Raw genomic sequence first — 13,991 nt, forward strand, 5'->3', positions numbered from 1 at the left:
TGAGATCTCAAATCGTTGGTGAGTTAGGGGGATGTCTACCCCAAGCGCATGAAGATTTCTCCTGGAAGAATGGGTAGATGAGAACAATTTGTTTCAACGGCCATGAAGGCAGCTGAAGTAGGTACTGTGGAGTACTGAGAGCTTGCTCATACATCGAAGATGCCAAGATGCATCTTGGGCCATCACCAATTATCTTGGCTTTTGTCTTGCCACGGGACTTGGATGACTTTTAACAAAAGAGTGAGGTTGATGACTTTGCGCAACTCTGCCTTCAATCCAATTCACATACAAGTCAAGGCATCACCCTGGGATGTCATTGGTCTTCTTCAAAAATGAAGGATGAACAACAACAGTTTATAAAAGTCGTCAAAACTAATCATTTAAATAACATAGGTATTATGATATAAATTGTTCTTAACAAATGGTTCTGCTTATTTCACTCTGCATTAGTTCACACAAGTCATTTTGAAACGATCTATTTCCTTGTTTCTTATAGCACAATAGTACTATCCATCACATTCATAGACCACACTGTAGTCAGTCATTCCTCAATTGATGGACATACCCATAGTTTCTAGTATTTTACCATTACAAAAAGGGAATCCATAAATACTTTTATAAATAAAGGATCTTCTCTGTCACTCACTACAGTGACAGTAATTGGCTGCCAATTCTTATTCCATCTGCAATATTTCTTAGGTCTTTCTCCTCCAATACACTCAAGTTTCCATAAATGAGAATTCAAGCTCTCATATCTTCTTCCACCTGATCCACTTTAATAATCACCTGACAGGTCTCCTTGCCCCCAGTGTCTCCCTACTCCAATTCATGCTTCTTTTAGAACCAAAGCAATTTTGTTGATTTGGACAATTGTCTATATCACTTCCCTGCTTAAAAGCCTTCAGTAATTTCCCATTGTCTATAGGGCAGAATTATAAACTCTATAGTTTGGCATTTAATCCCATGTGCCATCTGCCCCTAATTTGCCTTTTTGAATTTATCTCAATCATCTCTCCTTCACACATTACTTTCCAAGCAAACAGAATTTTCCCCAATCTGTCCCTGTTCCATCCGTTGTTGTGTTTCCCCATTAGAAAGTAAGCCCCGTGGGGTGGAACTAATATGGCAAATATAGTAGGAAGCAGTACAGCATCTTCCCCCTCCCCACCAAAACTCCTCCAAATAGATCTAGAAATTGTACCAGATTGAATCATGATGGTGAAATGAAAAAAAGGAAGTATCTGTGAGTCATTTTTTTCCAGCCCAGGTCAGCATATGAAGAGAGATAGATAAAACTGTGGACAATGTGTCCCAGGTCAGGCCAGGAGCACCTGAATGCAGACCACTCCTGTGCCCAGGGAGAGGCTGTACCAGAGCGAGAGGAGGTCCCAGATGCATGCTAGTGCACAGCAAGATCAAAACATAGGCTCCAAAGGCAACTTTGTCATTCACTACCCAGTTCTGGGTCCCAGAAGGGGAACTGTATCCGGGGTGACACTCCAGAGTAGGGAGCATCTGCAGGTCCCAGACTGAAGGGAGTAAATTCAGAAACAAACAACAACTGTGTGACTCTAACTTTAGGAGAAGAGCAGAGTCCTCAATTAGACTTTTTTGAGAGCTTTGAAAGCTTGCAGGTCTCCTGCCTGAGCTGTCCCTAGATCCTGGAATAACATAACACCCCATACCCCAAGAAAGCAGTAGAAAGACCAGCCCAGATCTTTCCTGAAGAAGTTCCCGAGTCCAGCCCTAACATCAAGGCCAAAATGAGGAAATAGGTTGGAAGAACGAGTTAAAAAAAAAGAATCTCATCATAAAAGTCGATTATGGTGACAGTGGCACTAAAGACACAGACCTAGAGGTAGAGAATGATTCCATCTACAAGCCAAGCCTCAAAGAAAATTCAATAAGCATGAAAGGAATTAGAATTCTTCGAACAGATGAAACAAGAGTTAAAATGTTTTTATAAATGACATGAGAGTTCTAGAGAAAAAAATGGAAGAGAAATGAGAATTATAAAAGAAAGAATTGGGAGGGAAATTAAGGGCTTACCACAAAATATATTAAATCTTGCCCAAGCATCGAACTCCCTGAAAATTAGAACAGATCAAAGAGAAACCAATGACTTCATGAGACAACAAGCAATATTAAAACAAAGTCAAAAGACTGAAAAAACAGGAGAGAGTATAGAGTATCACATACAAAACCAATTGACCTAGAAAACAGAGAAAGAAAAAACATTAAGACTCATTACTACCTAAAGGCCTTGAACAAAAAAGGGACCTAGACATCCTATTTCAAGACATCTTGAAAAATGTGCAGATCTTTTAGAACCCAAGAGCAAAGTAGAAATAAAAAGACTACATTGGTTACCTTTGGAAAGAAACCACAAAATAAAAACTCCAAAAAATGTTATACCCAAAAGAGCTTCCAGGTCAAAGAAAAAAAGTACTGTAAATAGCCAGAAAGAAATAATTCAAATATCAAGGAACCACAGCCAGAATCACACATAATTTAACAGCCACTACCATAAAAAAGTGGAGATGTTGCAATACAATATTACAGAAGGCAAAGAGTATGAGCTTATTGCCTAGAATAACATACTCAGTAAAACTAGGCATAAATGTAGAAGAAAAAAAAACAAACCTTTAATAAAATAGAAGATTTCAAAAGCAAAACAAAACAAAACTAGGACTGTGTAGAAACTCTTTGGTTCTAACACAGGAGTTTAGAGAAACATAAAAAGGTAAACATGAATGAACAATATTAAAGCACTAAACAAAGATAAACTGCTTAAATTTGAACGTGGGGAGAGGATCCTCATATATCCTCTGAGCCCTGTCTATCATCATTAGGGGTCCTAGAGAGAGTCCAATTAGATAGAGCCTGGGAGTGGTTCTGTTATGTGATGTTAAGATGATCTTAAGAGAAGAATAAAAAGAGAGAGGAAGAGAAATCTACTGGGGGAGAGGTGAAAGGAATGTTAAGGAAAGTTATCTTACATCATGTGCAAGTAGACGTCTATGGGGGAAAAAAAGGAAGGATGAGGGGAGAGTGGCTGCCGTGTGAACTTCACTTTCATCTGAATTGATCAAAGACACACATACACACATATACACATACACACAAAGAGTTGTACACAAAGAGTACAGAAATATATTTCACCCTGCAAGGAAAAGGGGAGATGGGAATAGGGAGAATTAGAGGGATGACATTTTTGAAAATTTTAAAAATTAAAAAATACCAAGTAAAAATAAAAGAATGTGAGCTCCTTGAGAGTAGAGGCCATGTTGTTTTCTGGTTTTTGTTTCTGTAATGCTTGGCATGGTACCTGGCAAATAGTAAGTGTTTAGTATCTAATCTGGTATCGATCTCTCCTTTTTTCACCTAGATTTCTTTTAATTTTTTTTATCTATAGCCTTAATTTATCTAGGTTCCTTTATACTTCTTTTGACCAGGCCCTGAGGAATAGTTGTTGTGGATTTTTTCTCTTTTGAGTATACCTCTTAGTTGCCTCTCAATTCACAATATTTCTTCATTGAGTTTTTTCTGTTTACTCATATCTTTAGCCTCAGTTCCTGGTTTATAATTTTGTGCCAAGGTCAGGCTCTGCCACCTCTCATATTTTTGGATGGGATAGTCAATTAAATTAAATAAACATTTATTAAACACCTACTATATGCCAGGCACTGTGCTAAGTGCTAGGGATACAAAAAGAGGTAAAAGACAGTCCCTGCCTTCAGGGAACTTACAATCTAATAGTCATGAGCTGTTTGGTGCTCTCCTCAGTTTTCAGAGTTTCTGTCACTGGGTTTCACCTGTTAGGTCTACATTCAGAGGGTGAGCAGGCTTCAAATCCTCTTAAAATATCCCCAGTCAATACTGTGGGCATCAGACTTCCCTTTATCACTCCTGTTTTGAGCAATGTGGGTTTTCAACATCCCTGGAATGTCTTAGTCAGAAAATGCTGTGGGCTTTAGGGTCCCCTGAAATCTTCCTCATCAGAATGGAGTGGGCTTCCCTCCTCCCTCTCCAATGTCCCCAATCAGTATTGAGGGCTCCAGGTCTCCCTTGAGAGCCTCTTGTCAGAGTGCTCAGGTTGGCTTGTCTGGTGCATCTGTTTAAGATCTCAATGACAACAGGCTTCTGATTATCTTTTTTCATGAAATCTTGGGTTGCACAGAAGAGCTTACCATTATTTTTCATTATGTTAATTATTAATGATTTAATCTAGTGACATTTTTAGATTTTTCTGGGAGTATATTAGAGTTGGTCTGGCTACTCTGGGAGTTTTCACACTACACCATCTTAACCAGATGTTCAGGGTATTATATCATTTAAGATACCAGAGGGCACACCAAATTTGGGCTACACTAGTTTAAACAAACTGAGCATGTGCAGATGCATCTCCCAACCTCCAGACCATCCTTAATACTCTATGAGTAAAAGTAATTAATTTCCCCCCAAAAAAAAAAAATCACAACTTTCCACAGTGCTACTTGGGGCCCCTACCCTTGCCTCTTTACTCAGCATAGCCCCAAAGAATTCAGTGACTAAATGATTTTTTTAAACAGACCTATGATTTCCTGTAATTTCATGGGTAGATGGCCTTCCTGGTGAGAAATGCCCTGTAGCAATGAAAATAGGCAATTTCTCTATAACTTATAGTACTAGAAAATTTTCTAGGGTCATTAAGAGGTTAAATTTGACTGACAGGCAATATTTGTCAGAGGTGGAACTTAAACCCAGATTTTTCCAACTCCAGGGTCAGCCACCATAACATGCTACCTCTCAAATGCAATTTCCTATCAGGAAATCAAAAGCAAAAGCAACATGTAACAGCAATAAAATCCAAAGTGTCTTGAGTGGTCCCAGGTTTTTTCCCGTAGTAGAAGATGATCTCTGATTTTCTACGCTTTATAATAGCTGGAACTTACATAGTGCTTTAAAGTTTGCAAAATACTTTACAAACATAATCTCATTTCATCTTTACAACAACCTGGGGAAGTAGGTACTGTTATTATTCGCATTTCACAGGTGAAGGAACTGAAGAAAACAGATGTTAAATTACTTGCCCAAGGTCAAATAGCTAGTTCTGAGGCAAAATTCAAGCTCAGGTCTTTTTAATTCCAGATTTAGTGCTTTATCTCCTTTAGCTCGATGACTAGAGGGTCCTCTTTTCTGTACCTGCACCTTTTTCCTTACAGTTAAAAAATCCAAATCTAAAGGCTTTTTATATTTAAGTACTCGATGTCCCGTGTGTTCACCATGATCAAACTCCCCTTCTTTCCTTCTTTTATGTTTTTTTCTTGTTCCATGATCACTTATTCCAACTTGGGTGTGTTGCTTTCTTGGAGACCACAGCTTGACCCCTGGTCAGCCACCTGGTGAAACCAGCACCAGAACCTCAGCAGTCTCCTCTGAGGAAACACCATCTTTCTAGGGGCACTCCTTCCCCACATCTCTTCTCATTCTCACTGCATGCAGGGCCATCTCCAGTAGTCCTGATTTATGTCTTGCCACTGGACCCAGATGGCTCCGGAGGAGAAAGTGAGGCTGGTGACTTTGCACAGCCCTCCCTCACTTAAATCCAATTCACTTGCTAGTCACGGTATTACCTTCCTGGTGTCATGATCCTCTTGGAGAATGAAGGACAAACAACAATTCCATTGTGAAGCAGATGAACACTAAGTGTGTGTGTGTGTGTGTGTGTGTGTGTGTATGTGTTCTTTGATGGTAGGACTTCTCTTTTGCCTCTTTTTTGAATCCCCAGTTCTTAGTGTAGTAGCTGGAACATAATAGCCACTCAATAAATATTGATTGATTGATCAAAATGGGCTTTACATGGCCATGGAACAGACATCGGGGAAGGGAGAAGGGAATAAGCATTTATATAATACCTACTATATGCCAGGAACTATGCTAAGCATTTCACAAATATCTCATTTGATCCTAACAACAGCCCTGAGAGGTAGATGCTGCTATTTTCCTACTTAACAGTTGAGGAAATTGAGGCAAAAAGAAGTTAAGTGACTTTCACAGGGTCACGCAGCTAGTAAATGAGGTCAGATTTGAACTCAGGTCTTCTTAACTTCAGGCACATCATTTACCCACTGCACCACTTAACTGCCAGAAGGGACTGGGAAAATCTGGGCCTGGGAGTCCAAACTGACCTGCAGGGTTCAGTAACAGAGCTTGGGAGAAAGTTTGTCCCATGATTCCCTGTGGCCTCTAGAATCAAATATACAATCCTCTGTTTGGCTTTTAAAGTCCTTTCTAACCTGCCCTTTCCTAACTTTCCAGTGTTCTTACATGTTATTGTAGCCTATATACTCTGAAGTCCAGGGACATTAACCTCCTTGCTGTTCCTCTCTCCATCTCTAGATCATTGGCTTTCTCTCATGCCTACCTCTTAGTCAACAGAGTCCTGAGGATGGTTTCAATATCTTTTAAGGAAAAACAATTCAAGCTTTCATGGTAGGGGTTAGAGAAATAGGTTAGTGCATAGTGAATTATGCAAAAAAGGCATCAATAAAACTTATTTTTAAACAAAAATACACATAAAAGTGCAGAAGGCAAACAGCACCAATTTGTTACACATAACACATAATACATAAAAGTTATACAGATCCATGTGCCATATGTGTATGTGTACATATATGTGTATCTTTATATTTTAAACCATATGCCTAATAGATTTTTAGAATCATAAAATCATTGATTTGGACCTGGAAAGAAACTTAAAAGCAATCTAAGTCAACTCCCTTCATTTTGCAGATGAGAAAAAAAGAGGCCTAGAGGAGCAAAGTGATTTGCCTAAACTGATAAAAGACTCAACTGTCTGAACTAGGATTCAAATCCAGTTCCTTAGGCTTCAAAGTGAATTATTTTTCCACCATGTGGCAGTGCCTTCTCTTATTCTTTCTTGTTTTTTTGTGTGTATTTAAATGTGTCTTCATTGATTATTATTAAATTTACAATAATAATGGAAATTCACTAATTTTAAAAAGAAATAAAGCAAATAGTATATATATGCATATATAAACATATACACCATATAAACATGTGTATATGTGCATATACACATATGTAAATATGTGTAAATATATGCTTTTTAAAGGACATATGCCCTCTGTTATCATTTATAATCATGCATCAGATCCCACCAAGTGAGTCTTAGCAATGCATGTGAAAATGTGTCATTCTTTACAATATTTACCTTCTTCTTAAAATATCAAATTCACTTTATTTATTATCCATATCCCATTGAGGGTATATGGACATCTGAGACCATAAACATTGACGTTAACCTGTTTCCCCACTTAGTTTCTCCTGCAGATTATAGGATTTCTATTCAACTAATATTCCTTCTTCTATGTCATACCTATTGTCTTTGAGTTTTGTTGTGTAATCTACACATTTTCACTTTAAACTCCCTTTGATTGGGATAGCAAGTTTCCAGGTAAATGTGTTTTTGCCTGGAGTCAGTCATAGTCTCTACAGCAATATGGACGACAATGTTCAGATAAGGGAGTTCTGTAGGCCTGAAGGATCACCGATATACCTTCAGTTTAGAGCATTCTATTCCCAAACGAAGTTTTTCTCAATCTCAAAGTCAAATCTATGATTAATTAACACTTTCAGTTTGTGCAAAAATAATCACAAAGTATTCTGAGACAGAATTTTCCATTTAGTTTCTATTTCCATTTTTCTTCCTTCTGAAACTCTTGGCAATTCATCTCGAAGAATGAATTTATGTTCTCCTGCCTGCAGCTGCAATGACCTCATCATTGTCCCCAGAAATTCATCTTCCTGAAAGATCACCTCAGCTCTGAAGCTCACAACTCCTTCCCCTTCCTCTGACTGGATATCAGAGCTCTCCTCCCAGATCCTCCAAAGCAGCTGTCTCATCATTTCCCTCCTGTGGCTGCACTTCTGGACTTCATCATGTCATGCGGGATACCCTTCCTCTCTCTCTGTCCACACCCCACTTTACAGTTTATGTATGGTTTTCCTTCATTAGGTCGTGAGTGTCTTGAGAGCAGAGACTGTTTTTTGCCTTTGTAGCACCAACCACTTAGCACAGTGCCTGGTTCAGAGTAGATGCTTAGTAAATGTTTATTGACTGACTACAGTATAACCCCAAAGAATCTTTCAGTTAACATCATCTAAACTGGCTGCCATTTTTACCAGTCTTTTCATGATTCTTTCTCCATGTATGCAACTCATATAAACACATATAAACATATGTGCATATATGTACGTGTATGTACATATTTATACACAATCACAAATAATCTAAGGTCTATCAATGCATACAAGAATACAATATACACAAATACATATAAATATGCATATATGTGAATGTACATATACAATCACATGTCTCAGGTCTATCTCTCTATCCATGCATATGCATATACACGGTATGTATATGTACATACACATAAATCACAGGTCTTTCAATCCATGTAGCTTCATAAGTGTAAATATATTGATATTAATGCAAAATATAATGCATATATGTAAAATATATATACAAAAATCTATTTTGCATCAATATCTCCATAAAAATAAATATAGTAATAGATCAGTCAATAGGTAGGTTGATAGATAGATTTGTAATTTGTAATTTAGTGTGTAGAGATTTTGTGAGATTTTTCAGCTGTCCCTATGTCTAATTCCTCTTCCTTTCATTTTGGTCCTCATCTCAACCTCAGTCAGTTATTCTACCCTTCCCCACTTTCCCAAGCCATTACCCTTCCTCTAGCATCCCTTCAAAATTTTATTCTTCAGTTAAAAAGTTCAATATTATCTTGTCTCTTGTCCCATTGCCATTATTACCAATCATGCCTTCCCAGGTCCATACCCTGGTTTCCTCCCACCATCTACCTTCTCAGTTCCTGTTTATTTGCTGCTGAAACTTAACTAGAGGAATGAATTAACTAACAAACAAATACATGAAAGAATGAAGCATTTATTAAACACTTACTATGTACGAAACACTGTGCTAAGTGCTGGATATACAAATAGAAAAGGAAGACAGTCCCTGTTCTCAAGGACATTCCAATGGTAGAGACAATACATAAGGAAGGTTTCAGCTGTGTCAGATGGAAAAATCCCATGGTCCTTAAGGCTAAGAGGCAAAGCAGATGGCAGTGCTTCTTTTTTTAATGTCATTTCCACTGATAAAATCAGATCGGTTTCTGCTGTTGAACCATTTGACAGTGTCAGAGACTTTGGAGGCAAGAACTATCCTTTCTAGGTCTTCATTAGTTGTGGCTATGGCACCTTCAGGAGCAATTGCCAAGGGATACCTTCCCAGGAGGATGGCTGAGGGCACTGGGCTAGAAGAAATTTTGTTCCCAAAGCTCTTAAATTTGAATTTAAGGACCTTGAGATCCTGACTTGTCTCCATCAGGGTTTGAAGGGAGGTGGTGGTTAAGTTGATGGTGGTGGTTTGACTTGCCTGGAACATGCTACCTCCTATCTCTCCCGCAGGTACCCTACTGCTTATCAGTTCATTGACAGCTCTTGAGGATGGGTGTTTCCTTCTCCACACGAGGTGCCTCCCTAGATGATGACTGTGCAGCCTGGACTGGAAGCAGGGTCAGTGATCTTATGGATGCTGCCACTCCCAGGGCTCCTGTGCACATATGCTAGTTGGTGGCAGTCATATAAGCCACACATCTTGCCTGGATCCATAAATCTGTGTCATCCAGTCTCAACTGGACCTTTACTGATGTACACTTGTCCTTTTACTCTTCCTTGATCCATTCTCTATTGCTCTTCCCACAATGGTTGTAAGGAAGTTTACAGGAAGGAGGTTTTGCTGTACCAGATCTTAAACTATATTATAAGGAAGTAATTATCAAAACTATCTGGTACTGGCTAAAAAACAGAAAGCTAGATCAATGGAACAGAGTACACATACAATCTACAGTAGCAAATAAATATAGTAACATTGTATTTGACAAGGATAAAGACTTAAGTTTTTGGAATAAGAATTCATTATTTGGTAAAAAGTTGTTGGGAAAAAGAGTATGGCAGAAATTGGGCATAGACCAATATCTTACACCATTTACCAAGATAAGATCGAAATGGATACATGACCTCGGTATAAAGAGATATTACGAGAAAATTTGCAGAATGTGGAACATATTACTTATCAGAATTTCAGCTAGGCAAACAATTTATGAATAGACAAGAGATAGAGAACAAACTGAAGTGTAAAATGGATAATTTTGATTCAACTAAATCAAGAGTTTTTGTACAAATTAAACAAATATAGCCAAGATGAAAAGGAAAGCAGAAAATTGGGGGAAATTTTTATAGACAGTTTCTCAGATAAAAGTCTTGTGCCTCAAGTATATAAAGATATTCGTCAAATCTATAAGAACATGTCATTCCCTAATTGATAAATGGTCAAAAGATATGAACAAGCAGTTTTCAATAAAAAAATCAAAATAACTTATAGTGATATGAAAAAGTGCTCTAAATCATTATTGGTTAGAGAAATGCAAATTAAAACAACTTTGAGATATCATTTTGTACCTATCAGATTAACTAAAATGATTGAAAGGGAAAGTGAAAAATGTTGGAGGGCACGTGGAAAAATTGGAACACTATTTCACTGTTGGTAGAATTGTGAACTGATCTGACCATTTTGGAGAGCAATCTGGAATTATGCCCGAAGAGTTATTAAATTGCCTATACCCTTCGACCCAGCAATACCACTACTAGGTCTATTTCCAAAGATGATTAGGGAAAAAAAGGAAAAGAACCCATATGGTCTAAAATATTTATAGCAGCTCTCTTTGTGGTGGCAAAGAACTGGAAATTTCAAGGATGCCTGTCAACTGGGAAATGGCTGAACAAGTGGTATATGATTGTGATGAAATACTATTGTGTTATAAGAAATAATGAACTTGTCAATTTCAGAAAAAAAAAACATGGATAGATTTACATGAAATAGTGAAGAGTGAAATGTGCAGAACCAAGAGAATGTTGTATACAATAATAACAATATTGTTTTAAGAACAACTTTGAGCAATTAAGTCATTTGGACTATTATAAATACCCAAATTAATTACAAATGACATAGGAAGACTCTATCTGTATCCAGAGAAAGAACTGATAAATAGCAGTATGTGTAGAATACTACATATACATATGTGTGTATATTTATATAAACATATATTTGTGTCTAATGGTACCCATCTCTAGGGTGGGGGGGGAGGAAGGAAAAAAGGGAAAAAAAGAAATTTACATGATAAATTTATTATATATTTAACAGGAATAGCAAGTTGTACGTAACAGATTTGCAGTTTCATATACAATCATCTTTTTATTACTCTACTATGTTATGGAAATGCTTGTTTTATTTTATAAATTAAAAGTAAAAAAATTCTAAAAATTAAAGGAAGATATGTATAAATGTATAACTTTGAAGAGAGCTTCAGAGTAAGCATTTCTTTCCATAATAAAATAGAGCTTGATATAAAATGGTACTCCATTGCCTGTTTTATCTAATTTGTTCCTTTGAATAATGTATGCCTTTCCATTGTGGTATTTTAGTCATCCTATCCCACTCAGTCTCCGTGATAATATGAGATCATATTTACATTGCTACAATAGGATATCTTATTTATCATGTTTATTACTCACACTTTGTGCATTTATCTATAGTCATCTGAGGCCATTATTATTACCCCCCCATCCCGTATATTATTTCCTATGAAATACTAGGCAAGTTATCACATTGGCTACTTTTTGTGTTATTTAGCATAGTGTGTATTTAGGGACAGTTTTACTCCTTTTCTTGCTTAATGCTTTTTTTTTAAACAACTTATTAATACAGTATTTATTTGTCTTCACTCTGTCAAACTCTGAGCGCATGGCTTTCCGCAGGGCTGCCTGGTAAGATGTAGGGGGAGGTATACCTAGGCTGGAAGAGACATGGACGAACCAGGACGACTAGGAGGAATATTCGGAAACATTGGGGGATAGAAATGGCTCCACCAGATGGCGAAAAGGATGAGGAACGCCACTATTGGGCAAAAATCCCGGTAGTCTCAGATAGGACAAAGACAGGATGGCAAAGGAAAAGAGCTGCTGCTTCAGGGAGGGGTTCGTACCATAACCAATGATGAGACTTCCAAACACAGTCCCAATCCCAGCTCCAGAGCCGGCCACCCCCACAGTGGCAGCCCCAGCCCCGATGAACTTGACTGCTGTGTCAATGTCTCTTGAGACAGCGCTAGTTTGGAATCCACATCTGGAGACATGTGAGGTCAAGGGACCTGATACTGCCGACATGCGAGGTTCTCATCTGTCCGAACCTCTGGCCGTTTTAGCACCACTACAGATAATGGTCTACTCAGCACCTGAGAGCTGCTCCTCACAAGGGCGGGGTAGCGATGAACTTGGCTCAGGGGTACATTCTCAGGGGGCGAGGGGCAAAGCTGAAGAGCTGCCAGCAGAGCAGAGAAGACAGAGAGGGGAGCTTAAAGCCTTTTTGATCGGCTCCACAAAGATTTTCCATCCTTCATTAGAGCCATTTTATCTGCGGCTAAGAAGAAATCAGCTTGTATGTATGTTGTCTTTAATTGTCTATGTTGTATATTGATTCTTGCCTGAAGTATACAAGCCCCTTGAGGGTAGGGATAATTTCGTTTTTTTCCCCATTATTATCTTCTATGTCCATATCAGTGCCTAGCACACATTATGTCTTTGCCAACTACTTGCCTAATCAAATTTGAATGAGAATTAAAACTAACATCATTCCTTCATTTTAAGTTCTGATTCTGTTCTCTATCACCATGTTCTTAAATTAGGTGTTTGTTTTTCCACATCCTCTTTTGCTTTCTGACTTCCACATCTTCAAACAATAACAGTAATTAAAAAAAAAACAACAGAAAGAACAAACAAACAAACAAAGGAACAAAACACACTGGCTCTAAAGCTATAGAAGTACATGGTTTTTTCAAGATGTGGCTCACTGAGATCTGCACATTGGAGGGAATACTTACATGAATGGGATCCCAGCTCCATGACAGTATCTGCTCCTCTCTCCCACTCCAATACCTATATACTTTGTACATAAGAGCCTCTTTAGCTGGAGACTTTTTGTTGAATGTTACTAAGGACCATGTACTCTAGCATTTCTCCATTCTTCTAAGTATTGATTGTGAATTATGGAGGAAGATAATACAGTATACATTAGCTCAGTTCATTTTTATTGTTTTTGTTTGATTTTACACATTACATTCGCTGTGTTTTTAGATTATTTATTGTCTCATAGCATAAAAAGTGGTAGACATGATTTAAAGAACTCGATTTAAAAATTGAGCATAAAACACCAAATGTGAGGATAGGCTGGGCAAAACTACTCTGATTTAAATAATTTCCGTTGGCATAGCCACAGTGAATAAAGTTCTAATTCTGCCACCCCCCAAACTCCTATGGACTCCCGACATTTTTCAGTCCTGTGGGATAAGGCATTGGTGGTTTTTATAAAAAGGTACATGCTGAAGGCTGAGGTAAAGACGTTTCTTAGGGAATTAGAAATAACCTTTTCTTGTTCTCCTTTTGTTCTTATGAAGGAATGTGAGCTGAGATAAATCACAACTTTCCTGGGCCTCTTGGCCTTCATCATGAAAAATGAGGTGACTTGAACTAGTTGATCTTTTGAGTTCCTTTAACTTTGAGACACGAGACACAACACCTTTAACATTTATAGATCACAGAGCAGGGAACTTTCGATGGGGAAAGGGGCAGATGGAAATGAAAATTATAGAATATATGATGCGGTCCAGAAAGGTGAAACCTTAGTTAGGTTGCTGCAATGGGGCATACGTAGCTGTGTAACAGCATCATGGCCTTAGATGTTCAAAGGAGGCAGCTGAGGTAGAAGGCTCTTCCCAGATTTCCCTACTTTCTCTAGGGTTTGCCTGTTTTGTAAACCCAAATTTGTTCAACTGCTTGACTAACTG

General features: G+C 38.0%; 1 pseudogene; it reads right to left on the reverse strand.

Moving 5' to 3' along the window:
- Positions 1 to 1,316: 1,316 nt before the first annotated feature.
- On the reverse strand, positions 1,317 to 13,050 carry LOC114024389 (annotated as a pseudogene).
- Positions 13,051 to 13,991: the final 941 nt, after the last annotated feature.

This window comes from Vombatus ursinus, unplaced genomic scaffold (genome assembly GCF_900497805.2).
Source record: "Vombatus ursinus unplaced genomic scaffold, bare-nosed wombat genome assembly UNPS02014821.1, whole genome shotgun sequence".
Classification (NCBI taxonomy): domain Eukaryota; kingdom Metazoa; phylum Chordata; class Mammalia; order Diprotodontia; family Vombatidae; genus Vombatus; species Vombatus ursinus.